Genomic DNA, 7,487 nt, shown 5'->3' with positions numbered 1-7,487 from the left:
ATGTGAGAGTTGGATCTCAAAGAAAGCTGAGCACTGAAGGATTGATGCTTTTGAACTGTGGTATTGGAGAAGACTCTTGAGAGTCCCTTGGACTGCAAGGAGATCAAACCAGTCAATCCTAAAGGAAATCTGTCCTGAATACTCAGTGGAAGGACTGGATGCTGAAGCTGAGACTTCAATACTTTGGCCACTTGATGGGAAGAATTGACTCATTGGAAAAGACCCTGACGCTAGGAAAGATTGAAGGCAGGAGGAGATGGAGACGACAGAGGACAAGATGGTTGGATGGCATCACCAACTCAATGGACATGAGTTTGAGCAAGGTCCAAGAGTTGGTGATGACATGGAGGCCTGGCATGTTGCAGTCCGTGGGGTTGCAAAGAGTTGGACTGAAGACTGAGCAACTAAACTGAGTTTAATGGACTAAGGCCTTACCTGGTAGCTCAGATGGTATAGAATCTATCTGCAATGCAGGAGACCAGAGTTTGATCCCTGGTCAGGAAGATCCCCTGGAGAAGGGAATGGCAACCCCCTCCAGTGTTCCTGCCTGGGAAAGCCATGGTCAGAGCAGCCTGGTGGGCTACAGTCCATGGGATGGCAAGAGTAGGACACGATTTAGCGACTAACACTTCACTTCTTTGATGGGTTATAAGATGCCAACTTTGGCAGCATGTGGGGGAAAGGATTTCAAGTCCAGAGAGCTATAAGTGCAAAGGCCCTAAGGCCAGAAGGTGTTTGTCTTTTTGGCAGAATAGAAATCAGGCCACTCATTCCTGAGATAACCCCAGAAGACATTGGCAAGACTTGACTTGAATTCTGAAATTTCTCCTCAACATTCCTCCTGGGAGATTGCCGAAGGGACTTTTCAATGGCCCCTTGGTATTTGTACGAATTCTTTAGCTCTATAATAAGTGTTCTTCAACAAATAGTTGTCACACTCCTTCTGTCCACGTCAAGAAACAGGTTTCTAAATCTCGCTTTACATTTTGCCTCCTCCAGAGTGTGGAACCACTAACCTCAAAGATAATTTAGCCCAGCCTTAAAAAAATATGTTTGATGATGTAAAATGCACATTTCCAGAGCCCAGAGGCACAGATGCAGAAGACCCAGAGTGCATGCTGGAGGTGAGCATGGTTCTGGAGTTTTGAAGTTTTTACCAAAAACCCCAGTGATTTTTAATACTATAAGAGAGTTTAAGAAGCACTGATATAGTCCAACTATCCCTCCCTCTTTTGGACATAATTTCATACTTAAGAAACATGTTGCCAAATAGTAAAAAGAATTCCTAGGTACTTTTCACTTGCTCCCTTTTGGTGTTTATATTACTCTCTAACAGTGAGAAACTTGGCTCCCTTTATCTGCAATGTATTTAGTGTTTCAGAACTGCTAATCCACATCTTCAAAAAGGACAACTAATTAGAATTCAATGTTTCAAGTTCTTTTTGCCTTGAGCCTGAGGGCATATACTGTAGTCTAAATAGTCCAACTTGGGTAAGTGATAGCTCCCTTTCTGTGTGAGTATGTTATTCATTTGAAATGTGGTTCTGCTCAGATCATCTGTGTTTTTTGTATTAATGTTACACCTTCCCCCAAGTTTGTTGATTTTATTGTTTTTTGAGTAGGTAAGACATTAACATCCCGCTCATTCATTTTACAGATGGCCTGGGGATGTGAGATTATGTTGCTAAGGCCACTGAACCCTTGGGTGTGCTGTGTGTTGGGTGCTCAGGGCACCTGGTCTCCACCTTACCGCCTTTAATCAAACACTCCAGGCTTTGGTATTTTCTGGTGCTTACTGGTTAGTACGGAGAAGGCAATGGCACCCAACTCCAGTACTCTTGCCTGGAAAATCCCATGGACAGAGGAACCTTGTGGGCTGCCGTCCATGGGGTCACTAAGAGTCGGACACGACTGAGTGACTTCACTTTCACTTTTCACTTTCATGCATTGGAGAAGGAAATGGCAACCCACTCCAGTGTTCTTGCCTGGAGAATCCCAGGGACAGGGGAGTCTGGTGGGCTGCTGTCTATGGGGTCGCACAGGGTTGGACACGACTGAAGCAATTTAGCAGCAGCAGCAGCAGCAACTGGTTAGTAGGTTCCCACAGCTGGACTTGTTTAGCTAGGAGCTTGGATTAATTATGGTTTCAAATGTCTGTAGTATCAACCCCTTTTCAGTGATTTACATAAAACACTCCCAGTCTGGTTTGGCAGTTTCTTATCAAGTGGACCAGCAATCCCACCCAAGAGAAATGAAAATATCTATGTCTACATAAATAATTTTACACAAATAATTATGCTAGTTTCAAAAAGTGGAAACAGCTTAAATGTTCATCAGCCAGTGAATGGGTAGATTGTCATACAATGGAATACTAATCAGCAATAAAAAAGGAAAATATTCCTGATAGATGCAACACATGGATGAATCTCAAAAAGGTTATGCTGAGTTAAAGAAGAGACATTCAGGAAAGGACAGAAATCTAAGGAAAGAAATCAGAAAAGTGGTTGCCAAGGGCTGGGAATAAGGAAAGGTGATTGCAAAGGGGCAGCGCAAGGAATTTTTGGTATGATGGGAATATTATACATTTGACTGTGCCAGTCATTAGAGGATGGTGTATGTTTATCAAATATTTAGATGGTACAAATAAAAAGGTGACTTTTATTATAGGTAAAGTATACTGCAATAAACCTGATCTTCTAAATTTTTATTTATTTATCTTTATTTTTGGCTGTGCTGGCTCTTCGTTGCCAGGCTTGGGCTTTCTCTAGTTGTGGTGCATGGGCTTCTCCTGGTAGTGGCTTCTCTTGTTGGTGAGCACAGCCTCCAGGGCGTGTGGGCTTCCGTAGTTGCAGCACGTGGGCTCAGTAGTTACAGTTCCCGAGCTCTAAAGCACACACTCAATAGTTGTTGCAAGGGCTTAGTTGCTCTGCAGCATGTGGGATCTTCCCAGATTGGGGATCGAAACCGTGTCTCCTGCAATGCCAGGAGGATTCTTTACCACTGAGCCACTGTTCAGTTCAGTTCAGTTCAGTCGCTCAGTCGTGTCCAACTCTTTGCGACCCCATGAATCGCAGCACGCCAGGCCTCCCTGTCTATCACCAACTCCCGGAGTTCACCCCGACTCACATCCATCGAGTCAGTGATGCCATCCAGCCATCTCATCCTCTATCGTCCCCTTCTCCTCCTGCCCCCAATCCCTCCCAGCATCAGGGTCTTTTCCAATGAGTCAGCCCTTCACATCAGGTAGCCAAAGTATGGAGTTTCAGCTTCAGCATCATTCCTTCCAAAGAAATCCCTGGGCTGATCTCCTTCAGAATGGACTGGTTGGATTTCCTTGCAGTCCAAGGGACTCTCAAGAGTCTTCTCCAATACCACAGTTCAAAAGCATCAATTCTTCGGCACTCAGCCTTCTTCACAGTCCAACTCTCACATCCATACATGACCACAGGAAAAACCATAGCCTTGACTAGACGGACCTTTGTTGGCAAAGTAATGTCTCTGCTTTTGAATATGCTGTCTAGGTTGGTCATAACTTCTCTACCAAGGAGTAAGCGTCTTTTAATTTCATGGCTGCAGTCACCATCTGCAGTGATTTGGGAGCCCCAAAATATAAAGTCTGACACTGTTTCCACTGTTTCCCCATCTATTTCCCATGGAGTGATGCAACTGAATGCCATGATCTTCGTTTTCTGAATGTTGAGCTTTAAGCCAACTTTTTCACTCTCCACTTTCACCTTCATCAAGAGGCTTTTTAGTTCCTCTTCACTTTCTGCCATAAGGGTGGTGTCATCTGCATATCTGAGGTTATGGATATTTCTCCCGGCAATCTTGATTCCAGCTTGTGTTTCTTCCAGTCCAGCGTTTCTCATGATGTACTCTGCATAGAAGTTAAATAAGCAGGGTGACAATATACAGCCTTGACGTACTCCTTTTCCTATTTGGAACCAGTCTGTTGTTCCATGTCCAGTTCTAACTGTTGCTTCCTGACCTGCATACACATTTCTCAAGAGGCAGGTCAGGTGGTCTGGTATTCCCATCTCTTTCAGAATTTTCCACAGTTTATTGTGATCCACACAGTCAAAGGCTTTGGCATAGTCAATAAAGCAGAAATAGATGTTTTTCTGGAACTCTCTTGCTTTTTCCATGATCCAGCGGATGTTGGCAATTTGATCTCTGGTTCCTCTGCCTTTTCGAAAACCAGCTTGAACATCTGGAAGTTCACGGTTCATGTATTGCTGAAGCCTGGATTGGAGAATTTTGAGCATTACTTTACTAGCGTGTGAGATGAGTGAAATTGTGCGGTAGTTTGAGCATTCTTTGGCATTGCCTTTCTTTGGGATTGGAATGAAAACTGACCTTTTCCAGTCCTGTGGCCACTGCTGAGTTGTCCAAATTTGCAGGCATATTGAGTGCAGCACTTTCACAGCATCATCTTTTAGGATTTGAAATAGCTCAACTGGAATTCCATCACCTCCACTAGCTTTGTTCATAGTGATGCTTTCTAAGGCCCACTTGACTTCACATTCCAGGATGTCTGGCTCTAGATGAGTGATCACACCATCGTGATTATCTGGGTCATGAAGATCTTTTTTGTACAGTTCTTCTGTGTATTCTTGCCACCTCTTCTTAATATCTTCTGCTTCTGTTAGGTCCATACCATTTCTGTCCTTTATTGAGCCCATCTTTGCATGAAATGTTCCCTTAGTATCTCTGATTTTCTTGAAGAGATCTCTAGTCTTTCCCATTCTGTTGTTTTCCTCTATTTCTTTGCATTGATCACTGAGGAAGGCTTTCTTATCTCTCCTTGCTATTCTTTGGAACTCTGCATTCAGATGCTTATATCTTTCCTTTTCTCCTTTGCTTTTCACTTCTCTTCTTTTCACAGCTGTTTGTAAGGCCTCCCCAGACAGCCATTTTGCTTTTTTGCATTTCTTTTTCTTGGGGATTGTCTTGGCCCCTGTCTCCTATACAATGTTATAAACCTCCGTCCATAGTTCAACAGGCACTCTGTCTGTCAAATCTAGTCCCTTAAATCTATTTCTCACTTCCACTGTATAGTCATAAGGGATTTGATTTAGGTCATACCTGAATGGTCTAGTGGTTTTCCCTACTTTCTTCAATTTCAGTCTGAATTTGGCAATACGGAGTTCATGATCTGAACCACAGTCAGCTCCCAGTCTTGTTTTTGTTGACTGTATAGAGCTTCTCCATCTTTGGCTGCAAAGAATATAATCAATCTGATTTCGGTGTTGACTATCTTGGTGATGTCCATATGTAGAGTCTTCTCTTGTGTTGTTGGAAGAGGATGTTTGCTATGACCAGTGCATTTTCTTGTCAAAACTCTATTAGTCTTTGCCCTGCTTCATTCCGTATTCCAAGGCCAAATTTGCCTGTTACTCCAGGTGTTTCTTGGCTTCCTACTTTTGCATTCTAGTCCCGTATAATGAAAAGGACATCTTTTTTGGGTGTTAGTTCTAGAAGATCTTGTAGGTCTTCACACAACTGTTCAACTTCAGCTTCTTCAGCGTTACTGGTTGGGGTATAGACTTGGATTACTGTGATATTGAATGGTTTGCCTTGGAAATGAACAGAGATCATTCTGTCGTTTTTGAGATTGCATCCAAGTACTGCATTTCGGACTCTTTTGTTGACCATGATGGCTACTCCGTTTCTTCTGAGGGAAGCCCAAACCTGATCTTTAAAAAAGCCTCCCAGTTCTAGCCTCTAGCCTTCTATCTGCCTCTCCCTAACTCCGCCCCTGCTTGGCGCTCTAATTCTAGGGGGAAATGCACATTTTTAACCAGCTATGGGGAGTGCCTGACCATTTTTGAACAGAAAAATAATATAATGAATTGGCATTAAAGCATTGTCAGTGAACTTTGATAAGAATATAAATGAGCGAGAAAGAAGAAACTGGTCTGAAGAAAAGCTGCTGCTACTGCTGCTAAGTTGCTTCAGTCGTGTCCGACTCTGTGTGACCCCACAGACGGCAGCCCACCAGGCTCCCCCATCCCTGGGATTCTCCAGGCAAGAACACTGGAGTGGGTTGCCATTTCCTTCTCCAGAAGAAAAGCTAGGGGTGATAAATTATAATTGGGTCTTCCATGGGATGTTCTGTGAAGGGATGGGCTCATTCATTTCTTGGAGCATCTTCATTGTTGGGCATGGGGGACATGATTGTGTCATCTAGTCAGGATGTGGGGATAAGCTGCTGGTAGTGGTTTAGTTGCTCAGTTGTGTCTGACTCTTTGCAACCCTATGGACTGCAGTCCCCCAGGCTCCTCTGTCCATGGGATTCTCCAGGCAAGGATACTGGAGTGGGTTGCCATTTCCTCCTCCAGGGGATCTTCCCCACCCAGGGATTGAACCTGCATCTCTTGCATTTGCAGGTGGATTCTTTACCACTGAGGGAGTAGCAATCACAAATTGGAATGTGAGCTCTGAAGCAAATCAGAGGGAATGACTTGGAGGTAGTGTGCAGAGGACTATGGATAGAGAGCAGGGATCCAGCATCCAGAGCAGGGTCGTGGGCAGAAGATCTGCTGAGAACTGAGGGTAAGGAGGCATTGTCAGAGGGAGGGAGGAGAGCTTGACAGCAGAGGGAAAGCTGTGTGAGCCCAGTGTGTTCAGGCATCATGGCTGGAGGGAAGCAAGGGGAAATGATAGGTGATGAGCTTGGAGAGGAAGAACCCCAGGGCCTGGCCTGTTGAGGGTGTCCAGCAGTGGGAACTACTGTAGTATTACAAATAGGGAAATGCCAAGATCAGATCTGTTATTAGTGGTGAACTGGCTGCAAAATGGAACGAACCAGGTTTGAAAGATGGCAGCAGGGAAGCCTGTTAGGATACTGTTTCAGTCATCCAGACAAGAGATGGTAGTGGTCGAAGGGATGGAGAGGAGGGTTTTAAAAGCTATTTAGTTGATAGAAATGTCAAGATTTGGTGACTGATTGTTGGAATAGAAGGAGAGGCAAAAGTCAAAGGTGGTACCTTGCACTTGGGTGGGTGGATAGATAGTGATGCTTGAGAGAGAACAGGTTCAGGAGAAAAGATTAGGATGGTGTTCAATGTGAGGTGCCTGTGAGGCACCCAAGTGAATTCAGCAGGCTGTTGGACATATGGCTCTGGAACTCAGAGGAGCAAATATGAGTGGTATGTGAGGCCACAGGAATGGCTGGGAGTGCCTACAGAAAGGGCACAGCTAGTGAACATTAGGAGAAAACCTTAAGCCACAGTATTTAAGGCAGAAAAAAGAACTCACAAATGAGGCTGGGAAAGAGGGGCTAGAACACTAGGAGTAAAAACAAAGACATGAGAAGAGAGGAAATATTTTTTAATCCGTTAAGAGGTCAAGTAAGGTAAGGGTCAAATAGTTTTGGCATCAATGAAACATTTATCTTGGTGAGAAAAATTCCAATGGAAAGACTGAGGCCAAAGCCAGGCTACAGTGTAATTAAGAGGTAATTGGCCAGCAGCCCAGGCCAATTC

This window comes from Bubalus bubalis, chromosome 11, assembly GCF_019923935.1.
Source record: "Bubalus bubalis isolate 160015118507 breed Murrah chromosome 11, NDDB_SH_1, whole genome shotgun sequence".
Classification (NCBI taxonomy): Eukaryota; Metazoa; Chordata; class Mammalia; order Artiodactyla; family Bovidae; genus Bubalus; species Bubalus bubalis.
This window is presented reverse-complemented; position numbering follows the sequence as displayed.